Source organism: Camelus dromedarius, chromosome 29 (assembly GCF_036321535.1).
Source record: "Camelus dromedarius isolate mCamDro1 chromosome 29, mCamDro1.pat, whole genome shotgun sequence".
Taxonomy (NCBI): Eukaryota; Metazoa; Chordata; class Mammalia; order Artiodactyla; family Camelidae; genus Camelus; species Camelus dromedarius.
Genome location: NC_087464.1, coordinates 3,130,361 through 3,140,424, shown reverse-complemented (window position 1 = coordinate 3,140,424; position 10,064 = coordinate 3,130,361). Strand labels below are relative to the sequence as shown.

General features: G+C 37.2%; 1 pseudogene; it reads right to left on the bottom strand.

Moving 5' to 3' along the window:
• Positions 1-7,170: 7,170 nt before the first annotated feature.
• LOC105092515 (tubulin alpha-1A chain-like) lies at positions 7,171-9,043 on the bottom strand (annotated as a pseudogene).
• Positions 9,044-10,064: the final 1,021 nt, after the last annotated feature.

Here is a 10,064-nt window from a genome sequence, read left to right as displayed (position 1 = left end):
TAGTGTTTGTATAGAAAAATCAGCTGAGAGCCTTATGGGGATTCCCTTGTTACTCACTCTTTGCTTTTCTTTTGCTGCCTTTAGGATCATTTCTTTATCCTTGACTCTGACCATCTTGATTATATGTCTTCGTGTGGGTCTGTTTGGGTTCTTCCTGTTTGAGACCTCTTAACTTCCTGTACTTGGATATCTGATTCCCTCTTTAAGTTTGGGAAGTTTTCAGTCATGATTTATTCGAATGCCTTTTCAATCCCCTTGGTTCTCTCTTCTCCTTCTGAGACTCCTATTATGCAAAGATTAGCATACTTTATATTATCCCATAGTTCCCTTATGCTATTTTCATTTGTTTTTATTTGTGTATCTCACAGTTGTTCTGATTGGGTGCTTTCTGTTGTCATGTCGTCTAGGTCACTTTTTCATTCCTCTGCATTATCCAGTGTGCTTTGCACAGCCTTTAAATCTGTTCTCATCTCAGCCAATGTGTTTACCAATTCTACTTGTTTCTTGTTTCTTTATAGCTTCCATTTCATTTGTGACATATCTTATATCTTTAAACACTATCTATTTTAATTCCTTCAGTACTTTAATCACTCTTTTTTTGAAATCTTGATCTAGTAGGCTATCAATATCTATTTAATTGATTGTTCTTTCAGGGGTTTTCTCTTGTTCTTTTTATTATAAATGGTTTCTCTGTTTCTTCACCTTGCTCATATCTCTGTGGCACTGTGTCTTACGGTGTATCAGTTATCTATTGTGGTCCTTAAGGAGTAAATTTATTTATCTATCTAATGGCTATGTAGGAATATACCTTAAAAAAAGAGAAAGAGTCAGATAAAGAGAATTTTAAAGGAAGGGAGATAAAATAAGTTTGAAAACAGTGTATAATCAATTATAGAAGAGCAATTTTAGTCAGACTAGCATTTGAGTTGAGACGTCTTTTTACAATCTCTTAAAAAGAAAAAAGATGAAAAAACAATATTTGAAATGTATGTATAATCAATAACAGGAGATCAAAACCAAAAGAAATGAAAGTGAAATCAGGTGGATTTTTTTTAACATAGTAATAACATAACTACTTTAGAAGGAAAATTTTAAAGGAATTAAAAGTAGAAGCATATACAATTGTTCAGAAAGTAGAAATTAAAAAAAGTAATAGAAAATGGAACAGATAAAAGAAGTTAAAATAAAGAGAGTGCTTTAAAAGAAGTGAGAAAAAAGATTTGATAACAGTGTATAATCAATTATAGAAGAGCAATTTAAATCAGACTAGCAATTGAGTTAAGATGTCTTTAAAAAAAAAAAACCCTTAAAAAAGGAAAAAAAATCAAAAAATAATATTTGAAGCCTCTGTATAATCAATAACAGGAGGTCAAAACCAAAAGGAAGGAAAATGAAATCAGGTAGGTTTTTAAAAATAATAATATAACTACTTTAAAAGAAAAACTTAAATGAATTAAAACTAGAAGCATATATAATTGTTTAAAAAGTGAAAATTAAAAAGGTAATACAAAATAGAACAGGTAAAAACAGATTAAAAAAAACGGAGGGTGTTCTACTGGAGACTGCGTGCTCTTAATGAGAAGTCTTTCTGTCTTCACCCTGTTTCCTGAACTCAGCTTGCTGGTTCCAGAGGCCCTCAGCTGGCACCCTTGTCTGTGCTCCTCCCAGTGCCTGTCAGCAAGCAGATCATGCCCCACCAAGCACCACGGTCAGATGCAGCATTCCTGCCAGGAAGGCTGGTGGCCACCAGTCCTCTCTCGGCACCGGACCCTCCTCAGCTTTGTGCCACTGTGTGCTCCATGCTGCTCCATGCTCCACCTCAGGTCGGCGCTCCACAAGGGGGCTCAGGGAAGACTGTGGAACAGCCCTGCCCCTGCTCCGTGCTTAAATTAAGCTCCTTGTTTGTCTTGGTGGTGCAAATTCTGTGCGGTACTAGGGCAAAAGGATCTTATCTGCCTCAGGCTGTAAAAAGGTCACTGGCCTTTGAGGCTGCTGAGCCCTTAGATGCAGGTTCAGATTTCACCTCTGCCCCCACCTGGGTGCTAAGTGCCAGAGGACATGGCTGTTGTGCCTGAGCCCCACCTCTCTTCACCTAAAACCTTCAGCAGGTGTTCAGATATGGGGTTATGCACCCTTTCCCCCAGGGTACATCAGCCTTGTTTTTTATGGAGGGCCCAGGTTGTTCTGCCCTGTGCACCCACTCATCCATGGCATGCAGCCCCCTGCAGTCCCCTAGGGCTTCCCCAGTTCAGCCACCCCAGTCCTCTGCCCAGCTCAGGCAGCCTGTCCCAGCCCCCAGCTACTGGCTGGTGACTGGCTGGGTGATGCAGGAACACTCTGTGCCCGTTTAACTTAGTTCTGTTGGTCAAGATGTGCTTGGGGCAGAGCCAAGCCTTGGAGATTCCCCCTCTATCCACTGGTCTCTCCGTTGTATAGGGGGTGACCCAGTGAAAGGGTGCTAGTCCTCCTTTGCTGCTTCCTCCCCGCAGGACCGGTCCCACACTGTTTTGCCTTTTCTTCTCTCTTTTTTCCTTTTCTCCTACAAGATTCTGGCATCTTTGTTTTTTGAAGAGGACAATATTCTTTAGGAATTCCACAGTTTCTCTGGTTGGCTGAGTGGGTCCATGGATGTGAGACTTGATTTATTTGTGTGAGAAGGTGAACTATGAGCGTCCTACTACTCTGCCATCTTGGCCTCCTCCCTCTCTTGCTGTTTTAATTGGGAGTGGCTCCTCTGCTTCATCATATTGCTTATATCTCTGTGGCACTGTGGCTTAATGAGTATCAGTTATCTATTATGGTCCTTAAGGGGTTTATTTATTTAACTATCTAAAGCCTATGCAGGAATAAAAATAAAAAACAAACGAAAAAAGAGAGGGAATTTTAAAGAATGGAGAAAAAAGGGATGAAAACAATGTATAATCAATAATAAAAGAGCAAGTTGAAGCAGAATAGTAATTGAGTTGAGACATCTGCTTAAAAACCTTAAAAAAAAAAAAAGGAGAAAAGATCAGAAAACAATAATTGATACCTGTGTATAATCAATAACAGGAGATCAAAACCAAGAGAAATAAAAATGAAATGAGATGGATTTTTTAGAAGTAATAAAAATAAAAATATTTTATGAGAAAAATTCTAAAGGGATTAAAACTGGAGACATATATAATTGTTTAAAAAGTAAATATTTAAAAGGTAATAGAAAATATAACAGATTTTAACAAAAGATAAAAGAGAATTTTAAAAGAAGGGAGGGAAAAAATGCTTGAAAACAGTGTATAATCAATAATAGAAAAGCAATTTTAAGCAGAATAGCAATCTAGTTGAGACGTCTTTGAAGCTAGAACACTCCCTTACACCATACACAAAAATCTACTCAAAATGGATTAAAGACTTAAACATAAGACAAGATACAATAAACCTCCTAGAGGAAAATATAGGCAAAACATTATCTGACATACATCTCAAAAATTGTCTACTAGAAGAAATAAAAGCAAGAATAAACAAATGGGACCTAATGAAACTTACAAGCTTCTGCACAGCAAAGGAAACCAGAAGTAAAACAGGAAGAAAACCTACGGAATGGGAGAAAATTTTTGCAAGTGAAACCGACAGAGGCTTGATCTCCAGAATATATAAGCAGCTCATACAACTCAATAACAAAAAAATAAACAACGCAATCCAAAAATGGTCAGAAGACCTAAACAAGCAATTCTCCAAGGAAGACATACAAATGATCAAAAAGCACATGAAAAAATGCTCAATATCACTAATTATCAGAGAAATGCAAATCAAAACTACAATGAGGTATCACCTCACACCAGTCAGAATGGCCGTCATTCAAAAATCCACAAATGACAAATGCTGGAGAGGCTGTGGAGAAAGGGGAACCCTCCTACACTGCTGGTGGGAATGCAGTTTGGTGCTGCCACTATGGAAAACAGTATGGAGATTCCTCAATAGACTAGGAATAGACTTACCATATGACCCAGGAATCCCACTCCTGGGCTTGTATCCAGAAGGAAATCTACTTCAGGATGACACCTGCACCCCAATGTTCATAGCAGCACTATTTACAATAGCCAAAACATGGAAACAGCCTAAATGTCCATCAACAGGTGACTGGATAAAGAAGCAGTGGTATATTTATACAATGGAATACTACTCAGCCATAAAAACCGACAACATAATGCCATTTTCAGCAACAGGGATGCTCCTGGAGAATGTCATTCTAAGTGAAGTAAGCCAGAAAGAGAAAGAAAAGTACCATATGAGATTGCTCATGTGTGGAATCTAAAAAAACAAAAACAAACAAACAAACAAAAACAAAGTGTAAATACAGGACAGAAATAGACTCACAGACAGAGAATACAGACTTGTGGTTACCAGGGGGGTGGAGGGTGGGAAGGGATAGACTGGGATTTCAAAATTGTAGAATAGATAAACAAGATTATACTGTATAGCACAGGGAAATATACACAAAATGTTATGATAACTCACAGAGAATAAAATGTGACAATGAGTGTGTATATGTCCATGAATGACTGAAAAATTGTGCTGAACACTGGAATTTGACACAACATTGTAAAATGATTATAAATCTATAAAAATGTTAAAAAAAACTACAAAAAAGAAAGAAAGAAAGAAAAAAGGAGGCTGTGTTTAAATATTTATATTGATTGTTTCTGATATTTGATACTTATGTAATATTCCACCAAAAAAATTTAGGATAATGGCTAGATGTGCTGTTTAGCTCATGAAACTTTCACAATTAAATAAAATTAATTGTTATATAGAACTGAATTAAGCAGATGTAAATCATATAAAGTGTATAAGGTAATATTTTAATGTGTTTTATGTTTTATATGATTTATAATATGTTACATAACAATCATATTTTTCATGCTTATGTTTTATAATAATTAAGCTTACAAATGTTCTCATGAAAACAATTTCATGAGCTTATTTCATAACTTTAAATTTTAAGGTATATGACTGTAAGATAAAAAATGGGTATTCATTGGCTACCTACATCATTCCCAAATAAGGTGAAAATATGGAAGTTTAATTACTGGATATGTTTATCTCCTTGGCATCTTGCTTTTACAAGGATTAGAAAACCTAAATATTTTAGGATCTGTTAATAAACATGAGAAATTGTACTTTGACAAAGTCACATGCATGGAGGAATCTCAAAATGATCATTCTAAGTGAAATCAAGCATACAGAAAGTACATACTGTGTGATTCCATTGATATAAATTCAGAAAATTCAAACTAATCTATAGTGATGGAGAGTAGATCAGTGGTGGCCTGGGGATAAAGAGGCAGAGACGGACAAAGGGGAGGGACAGCCAAGGGTCACAATGAATCTTTCTGAGGGAATGGCATGGTCATTGTCTTGAAAGTGGTGATGGTTTCCTGGGTATACAAGTCTAAATTAATATAAAATTAAGAATTAATTACATATAAAAAGGACATATGCCACTAGAAAATTGTGAAATGATCTGTTCATAAATTTGCTACAGAATACTATTGGACCAAATTTAATAATTGTTTATTTCTGAATTTTCTCTGTGAAACAAAGGACTAAGGTTGAGATATTCTCATGATGCATGTACGTGAAATTACTGAGACTAATAAGGATAAAGAAAAATTCTGTAGGCAAGGAAAGTAAGATGTGTTTTTGATGAGAAGAGTGATGTAGGATGTGTTTCTGATAACGGAAACAATGAAAAATTTTGTCCTAAACTACATGATTAATCTAAAATAGAATAATTAATTATTATTATTCCAGAATCAAAGAGAGGGTACATGTAAGACAAAAATGGAATGGATATTAAAAACAAAAGTTGTAGAATTTTGTGGGGAAAAGAATGTTGAAAAGGAATCTTATAATATATGGTCAAATCTGGCTAATTTGAATGGGTTTATTTACAAGGTTTTATAATTAGCCTTATAAATTACAGTAAACTGATGCAAAATCAGAATGTAGTCATCTGCAATTCTACAGAAACAATATTTTCTTAGATTACAGGTTTACATTAATAAGAAATGGCAAAAAATATATTTTTTTACCTAAGTATTCTGCTTGTGGAACCAAGATTTTGTGTTTTAAAATCATTCCCCTTCCTTCATATTGTCTTAATCATTTATTTGACTACTAAAATAATGGAGTTTCTCAAATTAAAAAAGCAACAATTTTTACAACCATATCATATTCTGTATTTGCTTTTGAAATATTTCAATTGTCACTTTGGTTAAATACATAGCCAAGTATGGTTTCACAGTTGCCTGGGGTCATATTTAGTCAAGAGTTCAAATATTTTGACATTGCTGATAACTCCTAAAAATCAATTCTTAAGTGGAGTCTTTTTTTTTTTTTTTTTACTTCAAACTGACTTGGGGTTTCCCAGAGACTCCCTGGAAATTCTCCAAGGATTTGTCCCTCTCCTTCGGATAGGGAGATGCAGAAATATTCTGATTTATTTGGTACGTTAAATTACATGGAAAACACTGTCAAATAATAGTGCTGATAGAGATTTTTAGGTTATATGAGGTGGATATATGTCACTGATACAGGTACTCCAGGAATGGTATGAGGTGCATAGAAATCTGTCAGCACTAGCTGTCCAGATATTATTATGTTATAATGTTGCTGCCACATAAATAATTTTCTTTATACAGTGAGCTCTCAAAAGAACTGTTACCATGACCATTTTAATTGGGAAGAGGGAATTTATATCAGAGGAGCTCAGTGGTGGTCACTTGATGGTATATTACTAATCGGAAACACCAAGGAATTGGAAATTTCTTGGTAAAAAGACATATGGGATTTTTGCTGAAAATGAAGCAGACTTATCAAACATTACCTGCTGGGGGGTTGGAATATGTGAAACAAAATTAGACTTCGAGGATGACCAGACCTGGAGGTTGAAGAACTCATGCAAAACTCACTCAGCAGAATTCTTGCTGAGGATTTTACAGGGAGGTACCCATATGTGCCTAGGAAAAGTTTCAACAGTCTGAATAAAATTTGGCCAACCAATTAATCCTTGTCAGATCCCTTCTTTGTAATCTTTTTTTTTTTTTTAAGAAAGGGAATACTTTATTCAAATTCATCAGAGAAGTTGACATCTTGGGTCTGTAACAAAACATTGTGTTTTAAAGCATAAGTCAGTAATTGTATACAAGAATATACACTACTACATACAAATTAACTGACCAGACCACAAATGTTTAATGTTTAAACCAAATAAGCTTCCCTGTAAAGGCAGCACCTTTGTGACATTGTAACTTTAGTATTCCTCCCCTTCTTCCTCTCCTTCTCCTTCAACAGAATCTACACCAGTCTCCTCATAATCCTTCTCAAGAGCAGCCATGTCCTCATGGGCCTCAGAAAACTCTCCTTCCTCCATGCCCTCACACACATACCAGTGAACAAAGGCACGCTTGGCTTACATCAGGCCAGACTTGTGGTCCAGGCAAGCCCAGGCCTCAGCAATGGTTGTGATGTTGCTCAGCATGAACACAGCTCAATGTGCTTTGGCCAGGTCTCCACCAGTTACCATGGAGAGAGTCTGGTAATTAATGCCAACTTTGAAGCCAGTGGGGAACCAGTCCACAAGCTGGATGATACGCTTGGTCTTGATGGTGGCAATGGCAGAATTGACATCTTTGGGAACCACGTTGCCACAGTACAACAGGCAACAAGCCACTTATTTACCATGGCAAGGGTCACATTTCACAATCTGGATGGCTGGCTCAAAGTAAGCATTGGTGATCTCTGATACAGAAATTTGTTTATTGTAGGCTTTCTCAGCAGAGATGACGGGGCATGTGGCCAGAGGGAAGGGGATGTGAGGATAAGGACTCAGGTTGTTATGGAATTCTGTCAGATCAACATTCAGGGCTCCATCAACTCTCATGGAAGCAGTGATGGAGGATACACCTTGACCTATCAACCTATGCAGGTTAGTGTAGGTTGGGTGCTCGATATTGGGGTTTCTAAGGCTGATGTCATAGATAGCCTCATTGTCTATTATGAAGGCACAATCAGAGTGCTCCAGGGTGGTGTGGGTTTTGAGAATTGAGTTGTAGTTCTCAGCTACAGCTGTGGAAACTTGGGGGGGCTGGGTACATGGAGAACTCCAGCTTGGACTTCTTGCCATAAATGACAGAGAGATGTTCCATCAGCAGGGAGGTGAACCCAGAACCAGTTCCCCCACCAATGCTGTGGAAAACCAAGAAGCCCTGAAGACCTGTGCATTGGTCAGCCCGTATTCGAATTTGATCCAAGACAAGGTCAGTGATCTAATTGCCAATGGTGTAGTTACCATGGGAATAATTATTAGCAGCATTTTCTCTGCCCATGATGAGCTGCTCAGGGTGGAAGAGCTGGTGGCAGGTCCCAATGCAAACTTCATCAATGACTGTGGATTCCAGATCTGCTAACACTGCCCTGGGCACATGCTTTCCAGCTCATGTTTCACTGAAGAAGTTATTGAAGGAGTCATATCCTCCCACAACTTTCTTGTCACTTGGCATCTTGCCATTGAGCTGAACGCCGTGTTCCAAGCAGTAGAGCTCCCAGTAAGCATTGCTGATATGGATATCAGCCTGGCCAATGTGGATGGAGATGCACTCATGCAAAGTTGCTGTTTTGTGGTTGCCGAGCACAAGGCAGAGAGGAAGAAGAGAGAATGTTGTTTCTTACAGCACGACTTTTAAGACAGTTGTTGTAAGAGAACCTGCCTTTAGTCTTTTTTTTAACTGCAGTATAGTCAATTTACAATGTTAATTTATGGTATACAGCATAGTGATTCAGGTATATACATATATATGTATATGTATTCTTCTTCATTATAGTTTATTAAAAGTCATTGCATATAGTTCCCTGTGCTATATAGTAGAAATACACATTTTTATCTATTCTATATACAGTAGTTAGTATCTACAAATCCCGAACTCCCAATTTATCCCTCCCCATCTCCTTTCCCCCTGGTAACCATAAGCTTGTTTTCTATGTCTGTGAGTCGGTTTCTGTTTTGTAAATAAGCTCATTTGTGTCCTTTATTTTCTTTTTGGATTCCACATATATGTGATATCACATGGCACTTTTTTTTCTCTTTCTGGCTTACTTCACTTAGAATGACGTTCTCTAGGTCCATCCATGTTACTGCAAATGGCATTATTTCATTCTTTTTTATGGTTGAGATATATCTATACCACTATTTATTTATCCAGTCATCTGTTGATGGACATTTAGGTTGCTTCCATGTCTTGGCTATTGTAAATAGTGCTTTTCTGAACATTGGGGTGCATGTGTCTTTTCCAGTTAGAATTTCCACCAGATATATTTATCAGACCCTTTCTTGTTGAAGGAAAAAACAGACAAATGTTCTTCTTTCCTTTGAATAATATAAACTCAGTTCTTGTTCAGACACACTTTGTTCTTTAATGACCCGCTGAATCATCTGTTAAGACTTGTTAGTAGAGTGCATTTGCTGGAGGGCACTAGCCATCCAGCATTTAATGAAGAGTCATTTCTATGAAAATCAGAGGAAAAAAAGAGTAATAGTGGAAAAAAAAAAAGGAATCCAGAAGGCAGCCAATCAAGAATATGCTGGGCTCAAATCGCCTTTAGATAGTGGACAGAGGGTAGCAGAGGAAATCCAATGGGTGTCCCAGTTTTCAGTTTGACTGTCCATGGTGATGGCATCAGGAATTCAGGTGAACTTGCTGAGTGACCCACACAGCAGCAGACACAATAGTTGCCTGTTGTGAATTCCTTGAAGTTTCTGATACATTTTCTAGCTTCAATTTGTCAGGTTTTGGGAAAAGGGCAGTTTTCCTTCACAATGATTCCAAGTCATAAGGGAGAAAAATTGGAAGTGCTAATTTGGAGAATTTTAGTTATATTTTGGAGGAAACTAAAATAATCCAGCATTTGTCAAGGACTGCCAAGATGTGCATGATAGGACCCAGAATTATACATCATGGTTTCTCTTTGAAACAAAATTTTACCTCTATTGTCACCATCTCTTCTATCAGAGAGAATCATAGACA